This window comes from Lithobates pipiens, unplaced genomic scaffold (genome assembly GCF_037356315.1).
Source record: "Lithobates pipiens isolate NorthernLeopardFrog02 unplaced genomic scaffold, aLitPip1_a1.2 Scaffold_3, whole genome shotgun sequence".
Lineage (NCBI taxonomy): Eukaryota > Metazoa > Chordata > Amphibia > Anura > Ranidae > Lithobates > Lithobates pipiens.
Genome location: NW_027507790.1, coordinates 261,410,064 through 261,422,165, shown reverse-complemented (window position 1 = coordinate 261,422,165; position 12,102 = coordinate 261,410,064).

Below are 12,102 nucleotides of genomic sequence, written 5' to 3'. Positions count from 1 at the left end.
ACATGGGTCACTGCAAAAAAAAGTTTTAAAAACTGCCGTTTTGGCGGGAGCACTGATTTTAATGACGATTAAAGTGAAAAAAAAAAGTGAAATATTCCTTTAAATATGGTGCCTGGGGGGTGTCTGTAGTATGCCTGTGAAGTGCCACGTGTTTCCCGTGTTTAGAACAGTCCCTGCACAAAATGACATTAAACGGAAATAACACCATTTAAAACTGCTTGCGGTTTTAATGTTATATCTGGTTCCTGCAATATGGTTGAAAATCATTCAGAAAAATGGCATGGGTAGCCCTCCCTGCCCATTACCAGCCTATTTGGGTCTTGTACGCATATTAAGGGGAACCCCGTACCCATATTAAAAAAAGGAAATGCGTGTGGCCCCCAGGCCCTATATACTCAGAACAGCAGTATACAGGCGGTGCAAACAAGACAGGGACTGTGTAGGTTTGTTGTGTTAAGTTGAATCTGTTTGTCATTTTCAACCGGTACATTTTTAAAGTGTAGCTCCAGTCAAAAAAACTATTTTTAAGCTTTTTGGAAAACATAGGGAAGGGTTATCACCCCTGTATAATTTGTTTTGTCGTCCATCTTTTTTCATCTCACTTGCTGCTGTCTCCTTGCGTTTTCAAGTAGGAGATGTTTGTAAGTTGGATTTTTGAAAGTAGGGGCCTGCCCTATATTATAGCGGTATGTACTGGGTACAGAGCACGCAGACAGCACGCACTATCTCCTAACACTACTGACTGCAAGCTCTATTATTAACCACTTGTTAGCCCAATGTTTGCATAAAGTGAAAGATGAAGTTATGCTGAGTAAATAGATATCAAACATGTCACTCTTCAAAATTGCACATGCCCGTGGAATGGCGCCAAACGTCACTACTTAAAAAATCCCCATAGGCGACGCTTTAATTTTTTTTTTACTGGTTACATGTTTTGAGTTGCAGAGGAGGTCTAGGACTAGAATTATTGCTCTCGCTCTAACATTCTCGGCGATACCTCACATGTGTGGCACATGCGAGCACATGGGGACATGGGCGCTTTAATTTTTATTTTATTTTTTTATTGTTCATTTTACTTTATTTATTTTAGTTTGAAATTTTTTTCCCCAAAAATATATTTTTGATCACTTTTATTCCTATTACAAGAAATGTAAACATCCCTTGTAATAGGAATATGGGGTGACAGGTCCTCTTTACAGTGAAATCTGGGGGGTCAATATGACCCCACATCTCACCTCTAGGCTGGGAAGCCTGAAATAAAAAATAAAAAAAAGATTCTGGCTTTGATCGTACTGGCGAGTTGGTAGAAGCACCGGAGGGCGGTGAGGGGCGTCTACGGCTGGGTATTTCAGGGTATCACCGAGTATGGCTGGGTATCTCTGAGTATGGCTGGGTATGGCAATTTATGGCAGGGTATTACAGAGTATTGGCGGGGTATTGGCGGGGTACTACAGAGTAATAGCAGGGTACTGCAGAGTATTGGGGGGTACTACAGAGTAATGGCAGGGTACTGCAGAGTATTGGGGGTACTGCAGAGTAATGGCGGGTACTGCAGAGTATTGGGGGTACTGCAGAGTAATGGGGGTTACTGCAGAGTAATGGGGGTTACTGCAGAGTAATGGGGGGTACTGCAGAGTAATGGCAGGGTACTGCAGAGTAATGGCAGGGTACTGCACTGCAGAGTAATGGCGGGGTACTGCAGAGTAATGGTGGGGTACTGCAGAGTAATGGCAGGGTACTGCACTGCAGAGTAATGGCGGGGTACTGCAGAGTAATGGCAGGGTACTGCAGAGTATGCACTGGTATTGCAGAGTATTGGCAGGGAATTGAGGGGTTAAATTCGGTGAGCAGCGATGTGGGCACTGCAGATGCAGCCCACATCGCTGCTGACACCAATCTCTTTCTCCTCCGCTGTACCGATCGGTACAGAGAGGGGAGGGAGGAACCGGCGTCATAACATGACGCCGGTTTGTTTCCAAGTGATCACTCCGTCATTTGACGGAGCAATCACGTGGTAAACGGCCGCTATGAGCGGCCGTTTACCGTGATCCGTGATGCAGGACCCGGCGGTCACGGATGCTCTGGAGTGCGCACACCTCGGGGCACGCGAGAGCAGAATTCTGGGAGGCCGTTAACTAACGGCCTCTCAGAGTTAAACAACCGCCCTGAAGCCGTTAATCGGCAATGGGCAGTTGTTAAGTGGTTAAAGCTAGATCACTAGCTATATAGGTGAGGTGAATATGATGGTGTATACTGCAGGCAGGGCACAGACAACAACCACTACACAGCAGCAAGATAGGAAATCAGCCAAAAACGATTGGTGTGTACTGTGTTGAAGGTACATAGAACACCCACTGCTTCAGATGCTAAGTAACACACTACACGAGGCCGCCTCAAAGGCGGCCTTATATAGTGTGGGGCGTGCACTACACAGCCTGAGCTATGATTGGCCACAGGCAGGATGCCTGTGGCCAATCATGGCTCTCCTCGCTGCCGGCGCTGCGATTGGCCAAGCATGCGGGGTCACAGTGCATGCTTGGCCAATCATCGGGCAGCAATGCACTGCGCCAACGCAGTGCATTGTGGTCCGCGCGCGCGTCACTCGAATTTTGACGCGAACGGCCAAAACGTTTGGAATTCGCCGAACGCACGAACAGCCAATGTTCGAGTCGAACGTACGTTCGACTCGAACACGAAGCTCATCCCTAGTCTTGGCAGTCTCTGTGGCAGAAGGAGTGCCCCTCATGGGCAAAAAGTGAGCCATCTTGGTGAGCCTATCTACCACCACGAAGATTGTAGAATAATCCTCCGAAGGCGGTAACTCGACAATAAAGTCCATGGAGATCATCCTCCATGGTCTATCGGGAACGGGTAACGGCTTCAGCAGACCCCAGGCTCTCGACTTACTGCCTTTGCTCCGAATGCAGGTGGTACATGCCTCCACATATTTCCTGCAGTCTTCCTTCATCTGTGGCCACCAGAACGTATGTTGAAGCAACTCCAAGGTCTTATGTACCCCAAAATGGCCGGCCAACAAATGGTCGTGACAGGAGCTCAGAACTAAGATTCGCACTTCCTGAGGAACAAAGATCTTATCCTTGTACCAAAGCAGATCATCTCTGGATAATAGCGGGATGTCGGGTGGAGAGGCAGTGCCTATGGAGGCCTGCTTAATTTGGGACAGTAAGTCTCCCTGGAGTAAGAGGAAGTTCCCTGCAGAGAGGATGGTATCCGGAGACGAAGGGCTTTCTGGTTCACTATATATGCGAGACAGGGCGTCAGGTTTGGTGTTCTTAGATCCTAGACGGTAGGTAATATGGAACGAAAATCTGGAGAAGAAGAGCGCCCACCTGGCCTTTCATGGTTTCAGTCTCTTAGCAGATTTAAGATATTCTAAATTCTTATGGTCTGTATAAACCAGGATCGGGTGGGTGGCGCCCTCAAGAAGATAGCGCCATTCCTCGAGTGCCGCCATTATTGCCAGTAGCTCACGATCACCGACGTCGTAATTCTTTTCCGCCTCAGATAGCTTGCGGGAGAAGAAGGTGACCGGGTGCAGAAGAGACTTAGGTCCCTGTCTCTGGGAAAGCACCGCCCCGACCGCTATTTCTGAAGCATCCACCTCTAAGATATATGGCAGAGTTGAGTCGGGGTGTTTTAGGACTGAAGCTGATACAAACAAGTCTTTCAAGATCTTAAAGGCCTCCTGCGCCTTGGGGTTCCATTGGAACCTCTGACCTTGTTTGGTCAGTCCGGTAATGGGGGAAATGATAGAGGAAAATCCCTTAATAAACTTTCTGTAGAAATTAGCGAATCTCACAAATCGCTGGACCCCCTTTTTGTCAGAAGGGGCATGCCAGTCCTGGATAGCAGAGATTTTCTGGGGGTCCATCTCAATCCCTTTTACTGAGATGATCAGACCGAGGAACTGGATGCTTCGTTGCTCGAAGACACACTTTTCCCGGCTTGGCATACAGGCCGTGAAGACGGAGACGAGCTAAGACATTCTTTACATGTTCTCGGTGATCAGCTAAAGTGGAGGAAAAAATCAGGATGTCATCAAGATAGATTATTACAAACAGGTCAAGGTAGTCTCTAAAAATATCATTTACAAAGTGTTGGAATGTGGCAGGGGCATTGCACAAACCAAAAGGCATAACTAGATATTCAAAGTGCCCGAAGCGAGTGCGGAAGGCAGTCTTCCATTCGTCACCCTTCCGAATACGGACGAGGTTGTAGGCACCCCGAAGATCCAATTTGGTGTATACTTTAGCAGATCCTAGTCTCTGAAATAGTTTGGGTACTAATGGCAGGGGGTAACGGTTCTTAATAGTAATCTTGTTCAGTGCCCGATAGTCCACATATGGGCGTAGGGAATGGTCTTTTTTTTCAACAAAGAAGATCCCTGCACCCGCCGGGGAGGTGGAAGGTCGGATGAATCCCTTCTCCAGGTTGTCGTCCAGGTAGGATCTCAGGGTACCCAACTCTGTCTCAGATAAAGGGAAGATTCTTCCGAAAGGGATCTCTGCCCCGGGAAGCAATTCTATAGGACAGTCGTATGGCCTATGGGGAGGTAAGGTTTCAGCACCCTTCTTACTAAATACGTCTAAAAAGTCATGATAATCCTTAGGTACGGCTTGTCGGATCTCAGCGTCTGTTTCCAAGCAGAGAAGGGAAGAAGAGTCCTTGTTGTCAACCGGAAGACAATGCTGGAGACAGTAGGCTGAGGGGAACTCAATTCTTCCTGTGGCCCAATTGATGCGTGGGTTGTGAGCCCTCAACCAAGGCATGCCTAGAATGACAGGGAACAACGGAGACTTGATGACGTCTAGGCATAAAAACCCCTGGTGAGCCCCGGCAATGATAGCGGACAGTGGGGAAGTCTCCTGAGTCACTGGTCCAGACTCAAGGGTAGAGCCATCGGCCAGAAATACTGAAAGTCCTTTCACCCTAGGCCGAAGAGGAATATTGTTCTTTAGGGCAAAGGACGAATCCACAAAGCCACTACAAGCCCCGGAATCAATAATTGCGTGGGTTTGGATAGTCCTTCCTGGAAGCTGCAAAAGAATAGAAACAGCCAGATGAGAGGTGTTATTAGACAAAACGGGTGAGGAAGCAGGAGGGATGAAAGGGCACTTACGCATTTTAGCAGGGCAAGTGCGAACAAAATGTCCCTGTTCTCCGCAGTAAAGGCAAAGGTTGCCGGCCCGGCAGCGTTGGCGTTCCTCGGGTGTCAGAGATGGTCGGAGTAACCCCAGCTGCATGGGTTCCAAAAAGTCCGGTGCGGCTGTAGCAGGAGCAGAAGGAGCCGAATGAGTGGAGCTTGGCACGCGTGGCATCATCCAGACGGGGCGAGAGGTTGTGAAGGAACGCTCCTGGCGACGCTCTCTTAAGCGTCTGTCGATTTGAACTGAAAGGTCTATGAGGGCTTCCAGAGTCTCGGGGGTACCTACTCGGGCCAGTTCGTCTTTCAAAGACTCTGAAAGGCCCATACGAAACTGGTATCGTAGAGCTGCGTTGTTCCAGTCCGTGTCGGAGCTCCAGCGTCTAAATTCCGACACATAATCCTCCACAGGCCTGCGACCTTGTTGTAGAGCGTGTAAAGCTGCCTCTGCGGTAGCAGCAAGTTGAGAGTCCTCATATAACCTTGACATCGCCAGGAAAAAGGTATTCAGGGTATCTAGAGATGGATCCTTCCGTTCCAAGAGGCGGTGTGCCCAGGCCTGAGGTTCGTCCCGTCAATAGGGAAATGACGAATCCTACTTTGGTTGCCTCAAGGGAGAAGGTCTTTGGTTGCAAGGCAAGTCGCAGGAGTTACGAAAAGCTCTGAACTTATTCCGGTTGCCAGAGAATCGTTCCCGGAGTAGGGACCCTAGGTTCGGGCGGCATCATCACCACCGATGGTGGGGCAGAGGACCCGGAGATGGCTGGCGTAGTAGCAGATAGGGCTTGGACTTGTTCCTCCAGTCGGCTGCAACCTTCCTGCAGGTTCTTCACCGTCTGGGTAAGGCCAGCAAGATGGCGGCAGAGCTCGTCCATAGGAGAGGCTCCCTGCGTGGGCTCGGACATGGCTGTCCAGTACTGTCACGTACCTGGTAGGAGAGCCCAGAATGCAGGGAGTGGCCTCTTGTAGCCTCTGGCTCGAGAACCCCTGAGGGTGGAAACAGGGATTCAAAAGTTCAGAGGGCACAAGTGCCTGGCTGATGTAAGGCAGATCCGGATCGTCAGCAGCAAGCACAGGTAGCAGACTGGAATGGCTGGTGGCAGTCAGCAGGTAGCAGCAGGCACAGGCAGTCGGACTGGAATAGCAGAAGGTAGTCAGCAGGTGGCAGCTGGCACAGGCAATCAGACCGGAACAGCAGATGGTAGGCAGCTGGTGGCAACAGGTACTGGCTATCCGACCAGAACAGCAGGTAGTAGACGGCAGAGTCGGGTACAGGCCGGGTCGGTAACAGGCGGGCAACAACGGTACACAGGAAGAGACGGAGACGTAGTCAGACAGGCAAGAGGTCGGTGGCAGGCAGCAAACGAACGTAGTCAGGAACAGGCCGGGTAACAGGAATCAAGGCAGCAGATAGCAGGTAGCAGAATCACCGGACACGCTGTAGACTGGACAGCAAGGAGGAACAGAGGCAGAGTCCTTAAGTAGCCCTTAGGGCACCAAAGCAGTCGTACGGCGAGTCTGCGTGCCCCCGCGAGTAACCGTGCGCCCGTTCGTGACCCCGCGCACCCGCATGCGCCCGTTCGCACCATCGCACACCCACGTACGCCCGATTGTACCAACGCGCACCCGCGTGCGTCCGTTCGCGTTAACGCGCACCCAAGGATACCGACAAGTTCTCAGCAAAGGAATCCTGCGGGCAGATCTCCCATGTGCGATCGGATCACCAGGACGGCCATGACAAAACCTCAAGTTGGATGTTGTTGTTTGTCTGATTATTTGTCTGATACCTTTACATTACATATGGTGTCTATGAATAGGATAGGCCATGTCAGACAATAATGATGTCAGACAGTCCAATGGTCACCTGTCTCATAGTCATGTCTCTTTTGTGAAACCCCTTGACTTGTCAATCACTGATGCGCAAGAAAACAAAAATGCACTACCTCTTGCCCTAGAAGATGGGATTGAGACTCAGCCCTTGAGGTGCTCACAGAGGGCTGTTATTTGCAAACTCCCCCTGAACATATTGCACAACACTTTGTTTGGTCTACAAACTTGCCAGAGGCAGCAAGTCCGCGGTTGTGGTGCAGGCTCCTTTAATTTATTTTCCCAAAATTTCCTGAGTTCCCACAAACCTCTGGGCTCCAGCGCATGCTAAGAAAATATAATCTTCCCTTATTCCCAACCTTGTCAGTCCCAAGTAATTACACCTAATGAGACAAAGGTGACTGGACATGAGATCTGTCACCAGCTGTCTGGTCCTCAACCATGTTATCTGGCATGCAGGCAGCTGATTTGGGGCACAAGAGTATGGAGAAGTCCAGGTCATTGCAGAGGGCACTGCTTCAACTGTCTCCAGAGTGCAACGCTTCCAGTGGGGTGGTACTTCATGTAGACCATTTACTCTGGTGTCCAGACCAGGAACTCTTTGCGCCACTTGCCTGTGGAAAGGATGCAGTGAACCCTCACGCTGGCAATCTGGACAATCAGAGACAGTCTAGCTCCGTGTGAAAGAGGAGCTGCCCCATGGAAAAATCAATTAGTCCTTTGTACTGTAATGTTCTTATAGAGTTTCTCTGAGCGTCTATACCTATTGTGCAATCCTGTTACCATCTTATTTGTAATGTATCCTGCATTCATTCAGTAAACTTCACATTGCAGGTTGTCTGATCACTTGGCTGATACTTCTACATTATAGAAGTACTTAACATAAAAAATATCTGATGCATGGTTCACTTCAAAGTATATCTACCATTAATGTTGAAAAACACATATCCTTTTTCACATTGAATTTCAGTTATTTCTATCCTTCTCCTAATCTAAACAATCTTAAAGTTTGAAAACGTTCTTTTAGAAGATCCCATTCCCAAACATTTGGATTCTGTAGCGCATATTCATTTTGCCCTTTACATAGACACAGACTGTCGCACATTTTACGAGAGCCTGCTGTCTAAACTTCCTGAGGTGCGGAGAGGAAGAGTTTCAGAAGTTGACGTTAGTACTGGAATTGCTGCTTGCAAGTAGTGATGGGCGAGCGGTTCGGCTTGAGAGTAAGTTCGGGCCCAACTTTTGTTGTTCTGACATTCGGCGACATCAGAAAAAACAGGTTGTTCGACCGTTTGTTCGGCCCCCCGAATCGACCACAATGCATTGCGGTGCTGAAAAGTGCATTACAAGCCCTGATTGGCTGAAGCAGTGAAAGCTCCCACCCCACAGTATAAAAGTATTCTTTCAATGGCAGTCATTTTCAGTGTGATTTTGCCGTGGAGAGAGATAGAACAGGATTCTGTTCAGTGTTATTAGTTAGTGTGCTATACTGTGCTATTTTGCTTCAATTGTCAGTGTAGAATTATAGTTTAGTGTCAGTCTAGGGATAGTGTGAATGTAGTGAGGGGGGCCATATTTCAGCTTTTCGTAGTGTGCAGCTAGAATAGGGACAGCTCAGATAGTCTCACTGTAGTATAGTGAGACCGTGTCATTCATACATACATTATGTAGAGTAGAGAAAGCTCAGATTGTTTCAGTGTAGTGTAGTGAGAACGTGTCAGTAATCTTGACATTAATGTATAGCTAGAGTAGGGACAGTTCAGATAGCGTCAGTGTAGTGACCGTTTAACACCATCTATTTGATTGTATTACTGCCAGTTTAACACCATTTACTTCTGTATGCATTACTGCCAGTTTATTTCCATATAGTTTTGTATGCGTTACAGCCAGTTTAACGCCATTTACTTCTGTGTGTGTTACTGCCAGTTCAACGCCATATAGTATTGTGCGTTACTGACAGTTTGACGGCATATAGTTTTGTGCGTTACTGCAAGTTTAACACCATTTACTTCTGTGTGCATTACTGACAGTTTAATGCCATTTTCTTCTGTGTGCATTACTGCAAGTTTAACACCATATAGTTTTTTGTGTAACTGCCAGTTTAATGCCAAATAGTTCTGTGTGCATTACTGCCAATTTAATGCCATATAGTTTTGTTTGCATTACTGCCAGTTTAACGCCATATAGTTCTGTCTGCCTTACTGTACGTTTGGCGCATTATATTGCAGTATATTATAGTGCAGTGATGGCGAACCTTGGCACCCCAGATGTTTTGGAACTACGTTTACCATGATGCTCATGCTCTCTGCAGTGTAGTTGAGCATCATGGGAAATGTAGTTCCAAAACATCTGGAGTGCCGAGGTTCGCCATCACTGTTATAGTGTATCCATGGAGTGTGTGTATGTATTGTGAGTACTCAAAATAAAGTGCACCAAACACCACTTTACATTGATTAAAGTGCATCTATGTACAGATTTCCACTTCTTCTTTACATTTGCTTTTAAGCACCACCCCCTCCCTTCCAATAATGTCTGGGAGGACAGCAAGGAGAGGCAGACATTCCCTTGGCACTGTAAGAGGACCAGCAACAAATGTGTCCACAGGCAATGGTGGACGTGGTGGTCCATCCTCAGGCAGGGCATCATTTCCTCTATTTAGTGAGTTTGCCCATGCTATCCAGCCACAGCATGCAGAGGAGGTGGTGGACTGGCTTACTAAACCTTCCTCATCCTCTCCATCCTCTGTCATGAAAGCAGAAACAAGTGTGCAGTCCCATGCAGTTGCCAGAGTGGAAAAACCTGCCTCTTGTCCAAATTTATTCCTTCCATAGACCCAACATCAGCCATGGAAGAGCCAGCTGGATTATTTGACCACAGCGTCAGCACTTGCTCCTTGATGATGCCCAGCCATTACTGGATTCAGATGTTGGTTCTGAGGTTGAGGATGACAGGAACATAAGCCTAGAGAGAAGGGAGAACACTGGTAGACAAACTGGGATTCATGTTCCCCCAGCTGCAGCGTATTGCCAAGTGATGATGATGATGGAAGAGATGGAGATGATGATGATGCTGAGGTCACTGATGGGACTTGGGTGCCAGATAGAGCAGAGGAGGAAACTGAAGGTGAGGCGGCACAACCCCAAGGAGGCCGACATCAAGAACGAGTAGAGAGCAGCCACCCTATTCCATCACATTCTGCAGCTGTTATCTCCCAGCCCACTCCCCAAAGCTCAGCTGTCTGGGCCTTTTTCAGCACATCTGCAGCAGATCGCGTTGTTACTATCTGCAAACTTTGTCTCAGGAACATCAAACGTGGCAAAAGCACCAGCAATTTGGGTATCACAAGCTTAACAAGGCATTTAACGTCCAATCACTCAGCTCGTTGGCAAGAGCACCTAAAAGCCACGCAAAAGAGGAACAAATCTGTCCCTTCTCCTCCTCCTTCTTACCCAAATCAGTTTTCCCCTGCTATACCGAGTCATTACTGATCCATCAGCCCCAACTGACAGGGATGATGGTATAGCATAGGGTGTCCCAGGTCCCAGCAGCACATCTGTCAGCAGCACATCACCAGCTGTAGACTGTATTTCTTTGCCCCATCTGCTGCAGCGAAAAAAAAAAATACAGTCCCTGCCACCCACATGCCCAGTGTCAAAATGCAAGCTTCCCAAAGTGGTTGGCTCTCCAACTTCTGCCTTTCAGCCTGGTGGACTCTTCCCCCTTCCATGAATTTGCACAATGTGCTGTACCACAATGGTAGGTTCCTACTACTTTTCACGTAAGGCCGTTACATCTCTCTACCATCACCTGCCCTCACCTTCCCTCTGCCTGTCCATTATAATGCATGTGCAATCTGGCAGAGCTTGAGAGCTTGAACTATTTTTCAAAGAAGAATGGGAAAAAATGTCACTCTCTAGCTGTGTAAAACTGGTAGAGACATCCCCAAAAAGACATTCAGCTCTAATTGCAGTGAAAGGTGGTTCTACAAAGTATTGACTCAGGGGGGCTGAATACAAATACACACCACGTTTTTCACATATTTATTTGTAAAAAAAGGTGGAAAACCATTTATCATTTTAGTTGGTAAAATGATAAATGGTGAACAGAATTTACCTAATGTTGTCAAAGGTTACACGGAAGCAAAGTTTTATCTAAAATAATTTGAATACCAATTATTTTTTATGTTAATTTTGATATTATGTTGAAAGTTTAAAGCACACCTCTATCTTAAAAACTCCCTCACTACTACTTTTTTTTTAAAATACTTATGTAACATAGTTAGGTTGAAAAAGTTCAAAGTCCAAAAACTTAAAAAAAAAAGGCCATCTTGTTCAACCAATGGAAAAAAACAAATGTATATAAAACCTTCATATACACAATCTTATACCCACAGTTGATCCAGAGGAAGACAAAAAGAAAACCCTATTAACCATGATCCAGATAATTCCTTCTTAATCCTAAAGGAGGTAATTGGATCTCTTAGCCCTTGTACACACGGTCAGAGATTCTGACAACCAAATCCGTCGGAGTAATTCCGACGGATTAATTCCGGAAGAAGTCCGGAAGTGATGTTGCATACACACGGTCAGACTAAATTGACGGAAAATCTGATTGTACATAACGTGATGACGTTATTTCGTTACGACGGGACTACGTTCAGGCTAGTAGCCAATAGCTTTGGTCTAGGAATTTGATCTGAGCATGCGTGGCACTTTCTCCGTCAGAGTAGGCTACACATGATCGGAGTATGTCCGATAGGAGCATTTTGTTTACCGGCAAGTTGGAAAACTTGGTCCGTCGGACCACACACAGTCAGAATATCCGACAAAACGGTCCAATAGGACAAATTCCGTCGGAATCTCCGACTGTGTGTACAAGGGCTTAGATGGCTGGTCACATGATGTACTGGGATCCTTCCCTTTGTGTTCTGGCGTTTCTTTCCTCAGAGAAATGTAGAGTTTTTCTTTAGCTGCCTTAAAAGACACAGGTGATTTTTTTTTTTGTCTAAAGCATTGTGTAGATAAAACAACAAACAAACTTTTATTGCTTGTAAACTGCTTCTATATTGTTTAAAAAGTGCCAACATTTGGAAACATTTAATAGTCTGACTC